The sequence below is a fragment of the Panulirus ornatus genome, chromosome 12, assembly GCF_036320965.1.
Source record: "Panulirus ornatus isolate Po-2019 chromosome 12, ASM3632096v1, whole genome shotgun sequence".
Classification (NCBI taxonomy): Eukaryota; Metazoa; Arthropoda; class Malacostraca; order Decapoda; family Palinuridae; genus Panulirus; species Panulirus ornatus.
This window is the reverse complement of record NC_092235.1, coordinates 7463772-7476932: the sequence shown is the minus strand read 5'-3', so window position 1 is coordinate 7476932 and position 13161 is coordinate 7463772. Positions and strand designations below refer to the sequence as shown.

The 13161-nt window shown below is 38.2% G+C and overlaps 1 non-coding gene across 1 annotated transcript; it reads right to left on the bottom strand.

The window, feature by feature from the left end:
* Positions 1–332: 332 nt before the first annotated feature.
* TRNAV-UAC (transfer RNA valine (anticodon UAC)) lies at positions 333–404 on the bottom strand. The gene has a single exon. It is a non-coding gene; the product is annotated as a tRNA-Val (tRNA).
* Positions 405–13161: the final 12757 nt, after the last annotated feature.

Here is a 13161-nt window from a genome sequence, read left to right as displayed (position 1 = left end):
AATAGACTGGAACTATGCAATAGACTGGAACCAAGCTGACCTGGTATGAGGTCAGAGCCCTCATTATCATCCCTGCTAACTACCGGAAGGAGATTAAGTCGTTCCACAACCGATGTCCGGCCCATGTTAACTCTGATGTGCCCAGCAGTTGGAGGAGGATCGCCAGAAGCTTCTGGAAGATTTCAAGGACGTCTTGGTGGACCTGACCCTTTCAGATTAGGTCGAAAACCTCAATTCATTGTGAATATCTTCACTATAACGTTGGACGAACATACTGAATGTTGCACACATGTGATGCGGACAAAATGAAAAAAAGAAAAAGACCAAAATCATGTCTGGTGTGGGTCTCGAACCCACGACCTTGAGTGTGTAAGACTCACGCTCTGCCACTGAGCTAACCAGACAATAGAAAATACGTCTGTTTCTTCAATTTGAATTAATGAAAATCTTTGCGAGGCAGCGTTTGAAAAGAAAGATGTCTTTGACGAAATTGTTTGGCTCCTGCTTCTGTCCCTCATTATCAAAAGTAAACATACTGAAGGATATATATAAATATCCAGTTGATATATATATCCAGTTGATATATATATCCAGTTGATATAAATATCCAGTTGATATATATATCCAGTTGATATATACATCCAGTTGATATACAACGAAGAGACGTAGCTAGGACGCCATATGGTAAACATGTGATTGTCCAAGACAGACAACAAGGGTATCATAAACTTATTATGTGGACAAGAAGGTGAATTGTTTACACATTTTATCAACATTAAAGTTATCCAATTTATATAGACCATCACTAATATTAAGACTATAATTCTTTGTGTATTCAGCAATAGAAGATTCAATTATATTTTTCGTGGTACTTGAGTTAGAGTTAATAACTGAGATGGCATTATTAACTCTAATTCCAGTACCACGAGAAATATCATTGAATCTTCTATTATTAAATACACAAAGAATTATAAACCTTGAGGAAGCAACATGGCGGTCAAAAATAAGCTGCAGGAATGAAGTTTATGAATGGAATATCAGTGAGACGATCCAAATGACGAATGAATGAGAGCGTAGTCAACATACAATATAAAAGGACATATTATGAATGGCAGCCAGGCAAGTAACGGCCCAACTGAATGGAAGGATTTAAAAGTTCGCGTTATATGACGAATTTTGATAGATTATCCAAATTTCCATTCCAGTTATGAAACTTAATGGTTGTGTTCAGTTCTAGAGACAAAGTTTAAAGGTTTGTGTTTCAAAGATGAACCACAAAGGATATCGTTAAATTAACTGACATTAAAATTTGTCAATTAAGTGAATTATTTTGTACAATAGCTGTAATTTGACAGAGGTAAAAGTTCGCAATTTCATTACAATTCTAATTTAAAAGCTTGATATTTAATGATGGTTTGCACAAGCTTAACGTACATTTAAGTTTTGCGTTTATATGACGTATCTTAAAGGACTCTGGAAAAATAACGCAGCTGGAAGGTTTACGTTCAAATGATGGTGTTTAAATGTTTATTGATGAATGGTAGATTTAAATGGATAGATTTTAAGTTCGCGTTTTCATGAACGACCTTAAACCTTGTGGTTGAATGTCACAGTTTAAATGTTGGTATGTACAATGTTGACCAGATGGCGGTAGTGTGTAGACACAGCCATACCAGGTCGTATTTATCATCATTAAAGTCACCTTCCTTACTTACTTATGGCGGCGATGAAATTCACTGGTTCTTGATTGTGCACCAATTAACCTATCAGATAATGGTACAATGTTTGCCTGGTGTTGCATATATCACGTCTGTTGTTGAAACACAAGAATGCCAGGTGACTTTGGGAGTGGACGATAATGTTTTTTTTTTTTTATTTATTATACTTTGTCGCTGTCTCCCGCGTTTGCGAGGTAGCGCAAGGAAACAGACGAAAGAAATGCCCCCCCCCCATACACATGTATATACATACGTCCACACACGCAAATATACATACCTACACAGCTTTCCATGGTTTACCCCAGACGCTTCACATGCCCTGCTTCAATCCACTGGCAGCACGTCAACCCCGGTATACCACATCGCTCCAATTCACTCTATTCCTTGCCCTCCTTTCACCCTCCTGCATGTTCAGGCCCCGATCACACAAAATCTTTTTCACTCCATCTTTCTACCTCCAATTTGGTCTCCCTCTTCTCCTTGTTCCCTCCACCTCCGACACATATATCCTCTTGGTCAATCTTTCCTCACTCATCCTCTCCATGTGCCCAAACCACTTCAAAACACCCTCTTCTGCTCTCTCAACCACGCTCTTTTTATTTCCACACATCTCTCTTACCCTTACGTTACTCACTCGATCAAACCACCTCACACCACACATTGTCCTCAAACATCTCATTTCCAGCACATCCATCCTCCTGCGCACAACTCTATCCATAGCCCACGCCTCGCAACCATACAACATTGTTGGAACCACTATTCCTTCAAACATACCCATTTTTGCTTTCCGAGATAATGTTCTCGACTTCCACACATTCTTCAAGGCCCCCAGGATTTTCGCCCCCTCCCCCACCCTATGATCCACTTCCGCTTCCATGGTTCCATCCGCTGCCAGATCCACTCCCAGATATCTAAAACACTTCACTTCCTCCAGTTTTTCTCCATTCAAACTCACCTCCCAATTGACTTGACCCTCAACCCTACTGTACCTAATAACCTTGCTCTTATTCACATTTACTCTTAACTTTCTTCTTCCACACACTTTTCCAAACTCAGTCACCAGCTTCTGCAGTTTCTCACATGAATCAGCCACCAGCGCTGTATCATCAGCGAACAACAACTGACTCACTTCCCAAGCTCTCTCATCCCCAACAGACTTCATACTTGCCCCTCTTTCCAAAACTCTTGCATTTACCTCCCTAACAACCCCATCCATAAACAAATTAAACAACCATGGAGACATCACACACCCCTACCGCAAACCTACATTCACTGAGAACCAATCACTTTCCTCTCTTCCTACACGTACACATGCCTTACATCCTCGATAAAAACTTTTCACTGCTTCTAACAACTTTCCTCCCACACCATATATTCTTAATACCTTCCACAGAGCATCTCTATCAACTCTATCATATGCCTTCTCCAGATCCATAAATGGTACATACAAATCCATTTGCTTTTCTAAGTATTTCTCACATACATTCTTCAAAGCAAACACCTGATCCACACATCCTCTACCACTTCTGAAACCACACTGCTCTTCCCCAATCTGATGCTCTGTACATGCCTTCACCCTCTCAATCAGTACCCTCCCATATAATTTACCAGGAATACTCAACAAACTTATACCTCTGTAATTTGAGCACTCACTCTTATCCCCTTTGCCTTTGTACAATGGCACTATGCACGCATTCCGCCAATCCTCAGGCACCTCACCATGAGTCATACATACATTAAATAACCTTACCAACCAGTCAACAATACAGTCACCCCCTTTTTTAATAAATTCCACTGCAATACCATCCAAACCCGCTGCCTTGCCGGCTTTCATATTCCGCAAAGCTTTCACTACCTCTTCTCTGTTTACCAAATCATTTTCCCTAACCCTCTCACTTTGCACACCACCTCGACCAAAACACCCTATATCTATTGTAAAGATCAATATAAATGTGGGAAATCTTGAACCGCCATCACCAGACACAACACATGTTTGGATCTGGCTGGGGGAGGGACTTGCCTGTGACGTCACGATGCCCCGCCTCCAGCCTGGCCCCGCTCTGTGTGTGTGTGTGTGTGTGTGTGCGTGTGTGTAGCCCCTGGGTTCACGTTGGCCACAGCCACCCACCGGCCGGTGGTCAGGTCAGTGGGCGGTGTGTGTGTGTAGTCCCTGGGTTCATGTTGGCCACAGCCACCCACCGGCCAGCCGGGCGGTAGTTTATAACTGCGACTGGTAGTTTCACATGCCACTTGGAGTGTCCCTCACTACAGAACTTGAGCAGCTCTTATCCTGAGGTGGAGCAGTTGATCCTCTCCACCAGGCTGGTACACTTGGTCTGCACCAGGTGGCTCCCTCCTGGTCATCCTGAGTGGTTGGTTGCTGTGTGGGATTTAATGACCATTGACTTGTGAAGGTCATTAGGCCAACCATCATTTTATCATCTGATAAAACATGAAGCAACGCCAAATATTACATGATCCACCTAAACTATTGAGAATGATGAAGTCTGATATTGTTACGTTACGTCATCCAGTCTTGCCACTCACATGTTACGGTAATCACGACTACATACATAGTGTTGTTACGACTGATATTACTGTATGTACTGTAGTAAAGTACTGTGGTTATGTGGACACCAGACGAGACCATCATTATGATGTGTCACCAACATGGATCTATAATGCTTCTATAACCAGCATTATCAAGAAGGTTATAACAACATTATCCTTGTGTCACCAACATGTATCTATAATACTTCTATAACCAACATGATCAAGAAGGTTATAACAACATTATCCTTGTGTCACCAACATGTATCTATAATGCTTCTATAACCAGCATGATCAAGAAGGTTATAACAACATTATCCTTGTGTCACCAACATGTATCTATAATACTTCTATAACCAGCATGATCAAGAAGGTTATAACAACATTATCCTTGTAGTTGTTGGATCAGTGTAGAGCAGAGCAATACCTGGTGAACATTACTTCCTGGTGGCCGCCATAAATACCACCAGTCTTTATAAGCTCACACATCACCAGGGGTTAAGATATGGTGTTATCCCTCACTGCTCTATATTGCACCAGCCACGGTGGCTGGGCCTCCACCTTATACCTCACTCCTACTCTTCTATATCCCTAACTTCCTTGTGATCATCTCACTTTGAATAACTAGATCTTCACATAACAGTTGTTTGTTGTTGTTGTTGTTGTTGTTGTTGTTGTTACATGTTGTAGGTTTATGTTCTGCCACTGGACGACTCGTTCTCTGATCTTACCCAACAGATAAATGTTTGTGTTGAAGTTCGTCAGGTGTTTATCATACGGAGTCTGTAACACGTAAGTCTGTCTATCGTTCACTATACTGGATAGTAACTGGTAAAGGTTATTAAAGATATCTACACCAGAAACTGTGCCACACAACAAAACATACAAATCACGATATTTGCAACATGATAACATGTTTGACTTAATGACCATCAGCAGGTAAGGTCATCAAGCCGCACCATACATACGTCAGACAGTAACATCAGTTGTATAACAGGATGTATATATGTTGATGGATTTAAGGGCTATCACCTTAAGGTCATGAAGCCAGAATGTGAACCATAACCACTTACGGGTGGAGTCCGGTAACATCTTTCATAGCATTATGTCTCAAAGAGAATAAAGTAGTCAGTTTCTGTTAAGTATTCTGCACTTCAACTGATTAATGCTATGATAAGGATGAAGAGAATTACAAACCATGAATAATCATTGTAAGGATCACATCAAGGATGAAACATATATAACTAGAAGTGTTAAGGAAACAAAGATGGTGAAATACCTTGACCCGCCCGGGATCACTAGCACCTGTGGCAATGGACACACCTTTGTAATGCTTGATCACTTACAACTGATCAACTTTATCACGAAAGTCTTAGGTATTGTCCCTCAGAAGAATGCTTTACAAATATCTATAGAAGACGTATCTATGTTAGATAGACGCCATTTTTAGGAAATATCTTCACTTGGGACGTGTAACACTTGTGTGGATGGACACAACTTTGTATTGCATGATCCATTAAACGAAATGAACTTCACTAACGAAGACTCATACAACGCCTCGCTGGAGAACATTCAACAAATCTCTATACCGAATTTTTATTATAGATACAAGACATTTGTTTAAAGTGAACATAAGATTTATGATACAAAAGGGACGTAATAGTATATAGTTTGTTACAAAAATGAAATACTCCTGCCTTAAACTAGCTCTCTTGTGTTGTTTTTCTTTTAAATCCCCAGAGAAGGAAAAGTTCTGTTGTTTATGATAATATAGATTTGTTTTTATCACCTTATTTGAATTTCTTATAATCTTTACTGATTCTAGCTGAAACGCATTGGTTTAAACAAACATTAAAGCTCAACACAACACATAGTCCTTATAAACAAATAATCTATCAGAACAACATTATGTTTAATCAAATTCCTTAAGTCTTCTGTAACATTTTGAAGTACATAACATATTCCCAAGTCTCATCTAGCGCACCACTCTCTTCACCCCAACATTCTTCTTTTCTGAAAATCCCTACATATCTTCACCATTGCCTCCACCAGATAATCTTATTATACTTAGTCGCTGTCTCCCGCGTTAGAAGGTAGTTCAAGGAAACAGACGAAAGAATGGCACCAACCCACTCACATACACATAGACATGCACGTCCACACAAGCACATATACAAACCTATACATTTCAACGTAAACAAATACATACACAAACATATACGTATATACCCATGTACATATCCATACCTGCTGCCTTTAACCATTCCCATCGCAACCCCGCCGTATATGAAAATAACCGCTCAAAATCTTTTTACACAATCTTTCCGCCTCCAATTTGGTCTCCCACTTCTCCTCATTCCTTTTAACATTGACACATATATCCTCTTTGTCAATCTTTCCTCACTCATTCTCTCCATGTGACGAAACCATTTCAATACACCCTCTTCTGTTCTCTCAACCATACACTTTTTATTACCACACATCTCTCTTACCCTTTCATTACTTAATCAAACCATCTCACATCACATATTGCCCTCAAACATCTCATTTCCTACACATCCAACCATCTCCGCAAAACCCTATCTATAGCCCACGCCTCGCAACCATAGAACATTGTTGGAACCACTATTCCTTCAAACATACTCATTTTTCCTTTTCGAGATGATATTCTTTCCCTCCAGCATACACATTCTTCAACGCTCCCAGAACCTTCGCTCTCTCCCTCAACCTATGACTCGCTTCCGCTTCCATCGTTCCATTCGCTATCAAGTCCACTCCCAGATATCTACAACACTTCACTTTCTTCACTTTTCTCCATTCAAACTTACCTTCCAATTAACTTGTCCCTCAACCCCACTGAACCTAATAACCTTGCTCTTATTCACATTTACTCCCAGCTTTTTTCTTTCACACACTTCACCAAACTCAGTCACCAGCTTCTGCAGTTTCACTCCCGAATCAGCCGCCAGCGCTGTATCATCAGTGAACAACAACTTACTCACTTCCCAAGACCTCTCATCCACAACAGACTGCATACTAGCCCCTCTCTCCAAAACTCTTGCATTCACCTCCCTAACTACCCCATCCATAAACAAATTTAACTACCATGGAGATCCCACGCACCCCTGATGCAAACAGACACTCACTAGGAACCAATCACTTTCCTCTCTTCCTACTTGTGCACATGCCTTACATCCTTTGTAAAAACTTTTAACTGCTTCTAGCAACTTGCCTTCCACAGAGGATCTGTATCCACCCTATCCTATTCCTTCTCCAGATCCATAAATGCTACCTAAAAGTCCATCTGTATTTCTAAGTGTTTCTCACATACATTCTTCAAAGCAAGAATAATAGTAATAATGATGATAATAACGATAATAGTAATGACAATAATAATAGTAATGATAATATGATAATAATAATAATAATAATAATGATAATAATAATAATCATAATAATAATAATAATAATAATAATAATAATAATAATAATAATAATAATAATAATGATAACAATAATAATGATAATAATAATAATAATAATAATAATAATAATAATAATAATAATAATTATAATAATAATAATGATAATAATAATAATAATAATGATAATAATAATGATAATAATAATAATAATAATAATAATAATAATAATAATAATAATAATAATAATAATAATAATGATAATAATAATAATAATAATAATAATAATAATAATAATAATAATAATAATAATAATAATAATGATAATAATAATGATAATAACAACTTATGCGTACATATATATTTCAGCGCATACATACACAGACAGCGAGACAGTGGCAGGAATACACAACAAAGGCCACATTCGTTCACACTCAGTCTCCAGCTGTCTTGTGTAATGCACCGAAACCATAGCTCCCTTTACACATCAAGGCCTCACAGACCTTTCCATGGTTTACCCCAGACGCTTCACATGCCCTGGCAATCTTTCCTCACTCATTATCTCCATATGTCCAAACCATTTCAACACACCCTTTTCTGCTGTGGACCACTTTAACAAAGGTTACTACGTATTTACCCAGTTTCGACGTCATTTGAATCAGGTAAATTGCTGGACGAAGAAGTACTATGGCGGCGGTTACCAGTGTGCGCAAGACCAAAACTGTTACTACAACGGCGCCTCCAGCCAACAGCCTACAACAGAAAATCAAACTGAGTGCTGCAACGATGAAGAATTCCTTGATGAGGCCCCGAGGAGAGAGAGGATTCTTGAGGTGTTGTTGGTAATGATTGTGCCATAGTCTCCAAGATCACTGCTTTTCTGAAGACAACTGACCATACAGAGATACTGACCTTTGTGACCATCTTTACGATGAGTACAAGAATGCCAGTGAGCATCATCTTTGCCACCTCCACGACAAGTGCCACAACTATCTCATCCAAGAATATTATAAGGACTTTCGGTGTGACCTGCACAGCGTAGTCAACCGTTCTAATGATAGGAAGCATTACCTCCTCCACCACCATTCTCACGAGGATGATGAACACTAAGAGGAACATAGTCACCTGGAATATGAGTTCCCGCACGATATTCCTCACAACTCTCCGCACAAGACCTACGAGCCATCTTATTGCGCTCACTACCAGACGGTCCATTAGGCTCAAGAACTCCTGTTCGAGAACGAAGCAGGTGACTACAATGACCCAGATGGTGTAAAGTGCCAGGCGAACACTCTTACGAAGACATGAGAGAAACACACGCCTGCACATACCCACAAGGTACAACAATGCCGGTGCTAAATATGGGAGGGTAACCAATGACCAGGTGGATCCACTGCGCCATGGTAGCCGGTCCAGGAGCATGAGCAGCATTTCTTTAGGTTTTGTTGATCCAGTTTTTGGCAGGACACGTTGAACATTTTTGTTCACAATGCGCATGATGATGGATGATCTGTTTTTGTTTTAGTGAGAGATTGTTGATGACATGTTCTCTTGATATCCGGGGTAGGTAATATAGTATGGTTGTAAACTTCGTATGGTTGTAGTTAAGATTTTGTATTGTCTCGAGTAGTTATGATAATACTTTTGGTAGGCATGAATATGAGCATATCAAGGATGGTTAATCCTGTTAAAATGTAGGGTAGTCATGATAAGCTTGAAGACAGGAAGAGGCGTGTGTTTTGATAGGGAAGTGTAGTGTGCTACGTAGAGTAAGGTAAATATTTGATAATGATATGTGTATGGGAAAGACGTCACCATCTTTTATCACACACGAAAGATCACTACTGCTGTAATGTACGTAATGTACAACAATGATAATGCATAAGTTAGAGTGGTGAATATAGTTGCATGTTATGAATGGTAAAGATGACAGCGATCAAAATTGCAGTGAATTTATTCATGAAAGTGATAATTATGCCTCTGGTGGGGATTGGTAACTGTGTTAAGGGAATAATAACATTTCTTATTAATAAACCAAAACGCCGACACTGTTTCCCTTGATAGTATCACATGCCATCCTGTTCACTCACGGGTCAGGTTAAGAGCTATCTTCACTACACACTTTACGTTACTTGAAAATGTTTTTGACCTGCTGGCGCTTACAGGATCATATCAAGCATATGTTCACTATACCAGGATGATACTCATTGCTGAAGAGAAAAACGAAATGAATCGCACAACCAAGATGCTTTCTTCATACAAGGATAATTGTTTATCTTATGTATGACATACATAAACATACTTGCTTGCCATCACCCATTTCTGGCGCTACCCCGCCCCACAGGAAACAGCACCGATATTAACAAACGTGACTGAGGACTTAAAGAATCTGGTAAAACATAATGGTCATTGTGATGAATGATTTGTTTATCATAATTATGTATTGTGTTGCATTATAATGATTGTTCAGAACCAAGATCTTTAAGCCTGAATCCTTGATATTATATAAGAAATGATAAAACGTGTTAAATGCATAAATATTTATGATTATAAAGAACAGAATGCGTTATCATGTGGGTATCTAAGTGAAAATGCAATACAAGGAGCTAGTTTAAGGCAGGAGTATTTCATCTTTTAACAAAATATTTAGCCTCTACCTCCCTTTTCTTTCATCATCATTTTTTATGTTTACTATCATGAAATGCCTCTTATCTTACATAAAAATTCTGTATAGGTATTTGATTAATGTTCTCCAACGACTCGTTGTATAACTCTTCGTTAGCGAAGTTCATTTCATGTAATGGATCATGCATTACAAAGCTGTGTCTATCCACACAAGTGTTATACATCCCGGGTAAAGATATATTCTAGGGGTAACGTACATATAACATATGTAAGTCTTCTATAAATATTTATAAAAAGTTTTCCTGAGGGACAATACCTAAGATTTTCGTATTAAAGTTTATCAGTTGTAAGTGATCAAGCATTAAAAAGCTGTGTCCATTGCCACAGGTGCTACTGATCCCAGGTAAAGGTAATTTCACCATCTTTGTATCTTTAACCTTTCTAGTTATACATGTTTCGTCCCTGATTCCATTCTCACAATCGATGTATGTGGTTTGTGTTGTCTTTATCCTTAACATATCACTAGTCAGTTGAAGTGGAGAACATGCTTCTGAGCCCACCCACTCTACTCTGTCTTCCACATGCTATTCAAGAGGTGTTACCGGATTCCGCCTATAAGTGTTTACGCCGGGGGTAACAACTAACCTCCGGACGGCTTCTTCTTTTTACTTTTGATGATTTGAAACATTTATTAATCATATTTGGTTTTATGATGTCGATAAGATTGTTGGAAATTGTATATAGTAATCTTTATCTGTTATTTGATGAACTTTAATTCATCAAAGATAAAGTTTGTGAATATTGATTGTTTATCTCTCGTTGTTACTGATGTAAATTTTTTATCTAACAAAATTCTTTCATTTGATTCATAAAGGATATTCTTAAGAAAAACGTAAATAATTTGTCATTAGTCCTCATCACACAAAATAAAAGTCTGTTTTTTCAAAGTTTTCTCAGAGGATGATGGTAACATTTTGAAGAGCAGAAACTCATAACTTAGAATCCTTGAACCTCGTGTTAATAGCAATTACATTACTTTTCTCTAAACAATTCTTTTCTACAGTGTGTAAAACCCTGATAAAAAGCCTGCAACATAGATACTGACGCAATTATCTTTATGTTATTGAAATTATTATTGATTTCTACATGTAAAACATTTATCTGCAAAATAGAAATCTTTATGTTAGATATGTTCATCTTAACGATATCACGTAACATATATTTCTGTACCTTGTGCTCCAGAAAAGTTATGGGATTTTATTTATTATCGTATCAAATGTTTAGCTTGCATACGATATCCCATGTATTTTCACTAGATGTCCACAAGCAAAATATATTTTTGCCATATGTTTTTAACGGTAATCAGTGATAGGTTGTTAGAATAAGTAAATGTGTAATACATTACCAGGGTAGTAAATCCTTCGTCCATCACAGTTTACCGTAAGAGTGTCTAAGGCTCACCCTAGCTGGGGTTTACATTGTTGAACAACGTAATGCTTTTTGGTCGGTTTAGGTTTCTTAATTGTTGACTACAGGGACGAGTTTATAAGGAAGTGAGGAATTTGGGAAGGGTTTATTGATGGGTGCCGGGAGTGTGGTGGTGATGATGAAGGATCAGAGAAAATATATTATGTCGGACGGAGGTCAATAGATCCTGGTGCTCGACCCAGAACCTTGACTAATCGTCTATAAGAAAGTGGTTGTTTATGTTTGGCCAAGTCCCAGCTTGGCAGGGGCTCTGGTCTTATGACACACTGCTATTTGGGTTTATTTGTCATGAAGATATTTTTTATGGGTTGAATTGATAAGATTGTTAATGAGGAGTTAGAAATTTATTTACTCACGCTGTTGATAGAACATATATCAACCATGTAGATTTTCATGTGAATTTTGTACGTTTTATAATTCTTTTAGTGGAAACCAGTTTTCTTAATTTGTAATCATGTCTGATAGTAAATCCTGTGAATAGATAAATAATTTTTTCAGGTAAATTATCTCTTCATGTTTATCTGTTTTTCCAACAGTGGCTTGTGTCAGTGTGTCTGTCCGTCAGTATAGCAAGTCAAGCATTACTCCACCGTACAACAACTACAAGGTCACAAATGAGGGGACAAATAACATATAGGTTGGGTCACGGAAAATGCCTAATGAGCTGAGGAAAAGGAAGGACATTACATACACTGGCTTTATCAGTGAATCATTTTGTGATGGTTGTGAAATATTGGTCATGTGTAGAAGATGGTCCTTGTACATGAATTATGCTATATATTAGTTTCACAATATGTTATAATGGTGTCTTTACCTGGTGAACTGATATGTGATACAATAAATGTGATCTGACTTGTTCTATAATTCTCTTCAGAAAAATCTTTGAAACTTATATCCGATTTTTCGCACATACAGTCAAATTGTGTTTACGAGTTTGATAGATTTTCCTGATATTTGATATCTATAAGAGACATTGGTGACTAAAAACAATTTCACGATGGCAAAATCAGCCAACATTATCAACTGGTGCGATGACGCAAGACGACTGCAGAAAGATTAACAGCGTATCGTTGTACAGTGTACAATGGCCAGTGATATTCACTGTAGGTATACGCAAAATGATGTACTTTGTGCACATAGCAGGCAAATTAGAGGATCACCATAAGATTTAGAAATAGAACTATCAAGGAAGGAGAAAGACGTAGGTGAGATTATTAGTCGAGATGTAAAGCCAATACATAAACATCATGAGCAATGTGTACTGCTCCTCCTCCTCTGGCTTTTGATTCTTACTGTCACATGTTAATATATGTAAATAATGGAAGGGCAAGTCACAGCCAAGACAAATTCAGTTACTC